Source organism: Hipposideros armiger, unplaced genomic scaffold (assembly GCF_001890085.2).
Source record: "Hipposideros armiger isolate ML-2016 unplaced genomic scaffold, ASM189008v1 scaffold_10, whole genome shotgun sequence".
Classification (NCBI taxonomy): domain Eukaryota; kingdom Metazoa; phylum Chordata; class Mammalia; order Chiroptera; family Hipposideridae; genus Hipposideros; species Hipposideros armiger.
The window spans coordinates 2,317,982-2,320,173 of NW_017731360.1; positions in this window are offsets into that span (position 1 = coordinate 2,317,982).

Consider the following 2,192-nt stretch of genomic DNA (forward strand, 5'->3'; position numbering starts at 1 on the left):
CTCTCTCTTCCTCCTGTAAAAATGAGGATTGTGTTAGTACCGTCTTTGTAGATGAGGGTTCGGCAAGACAAAGGACCTAAAGCTGTGGCGGTTCTCTATTGTGACGAATGAAAGGCTCCTCCAGGTGGAGCCAGGTTTGGGGACAAGTAACTGGAGGTCACCCCGACTCTGAGGAGGCCATTGTCATAGGATTTCATTGAGCTCTCTCACCATTCTCTCTGTGCTCAAGCACTTGTGTTCAGACAGCTGTGACTGTCTGCCTCTCTCCTCACCCTTTCCTCCCTCCCTCCCTCCCTCTCCGCCTCTCATCTGCCTCCCCTCACCCCCCCCCCCCCCCACTCTAGAGGAATGCAGCCATTCTGCACATCATCACCTGTGAGACTTGCAGGTGCTATGGGGACAATGGACTTCTGGCAGTTTCACTCCCTTCCGGGTGGCCTCACAAAAATTGGGGGCAGCTTCTGAAGACGCTGTTTTTTGGCCCAGGCACCACCAGCCCAAACAAAGGCATTTTCTATGGCTGTTGGGAAGGCGACAATTGTTTCCATTTAGCAAACATTTGCTGCCAGCCCTAGTGTTTTCTGTTGGAAGCCAACGTTTGGTTGAGAAGACAATGCCAAGCTAAATATTTTCTCTGCATAAAAATCCCTTTAATTTTTTAATCATTTGGCAAACATCCCCTTCCTCCCTCCCCTCGCCCTTCTGTTCCTCTTCTCCCCCTCACTTTACCTCTGGCTGGGTATCTGCGGTACCCAACATCTGGGCAGGAGGGAAAGGTTTGGTGGGCCACACAAATGTTTACAGACCCACAGATGGTGGGCTTAATGCAGACACACATCTGGTTGATGTGTTAACATTGTTTTTTTGGATGTTTTATGTAGAATTTTGAGGTTGATGCAGACATGACTTTTTTAGCTCCCCCCGCAAGCTGCCCCCCCTCCCCATCCCCGCAACCTAGTCTAATTTTAGCTGCTTATATTAGATCCCAGTTAAGAGAGGCCAACCAGATGACAATGAGGTGCCCCTATGCCGCCCGTCAGGGCCAGGGGCTACCCATAGTTCTCCATCACTCTATGACTGATGGCTGAAGTATCTGTGGGTCAGCCAGCCCCGCTTGCTTTCTGAGTACCCCCTGAGGAGGATGCCCCCATCTCACTCTCTGTGCCACGGTCTGAGGGTATGCAGAGCTTTGGGCCTCCAAATTACCTGGATTCAGGAGGGAGAGTTCCCTGCTCCAGGCCCCACCATGCCTGCTTCCTGACAGCACCAGGGCTTGGGGCTGGACCACTATCCCACCTTCCTCATGGTGCCAGCCCTTCTGAAGTGGCCCTCCCATCATACTACCTGCAGTCAGGCCTCCTCCCCACCCCCTTTGTGTGCTAATGCATACCTGGAATACCTCAACTTGGACTTGACCTAGGTCTCCCTCTCCCTGGAAACTTAAGTTTCCATACCACAATCCAGAGGATGAGGCATATCTGGGCAGAACTTGCAGAATGAATGGATAAATGAATACATCAATCAATGAAGGGACAGGGAGATGAGTTAGTGAACATGCAAATCAGTGAATGGGTGAGTGAACGAGTACCTGAACGTGTGAGAGACCAAGTGAATAAATGAACTCATCCCTGCGGCTGTGCCCAAGGGCACAGCGTGCGCACTGACATTGGAGGTGAGTCCGACAAATGTGCAATTGTGTGGAACGGGTCTCCATGGAGCACCTCACTGGGAAAGGGCAACGGTGTTATTCCTCATCAATGATAAAAGCTCTGCCATCCGCAGGAAGAGCAGCAGCTTTGGAACTTGGGCCATTTATCGGGGCTTGATTTTTGGCTTTGTCATTTCTTGGCTTGTGACTTTGAGCAAGTTGCCTCACTTCTCTGAGCCTCGGTTTCATCATCTGTAAAATGGGGTGAATGGGTACCTATCTTTTGGTTTGTTGGGAGAATTTAGGGATTTGAACATAAGGCACTGGCTAAGTGTCAGTGCTTGTCTCCCCAAAGGTGGGTGAGGTTTTCAGGTAAATGGAAAGCATAGCCTTTGGGGCCAGATGAGAGGTGGCTGACATCTCCTGGCAGCAGAGTGGGTGAAGGCTACCTTTGGGCTCCAAGGGAACATGTCTTCTCTCTGTAGAAGGACATGTGCATACTAGGATCTCAGCAGGACCATGGATCTACCCAGAGGACACCACC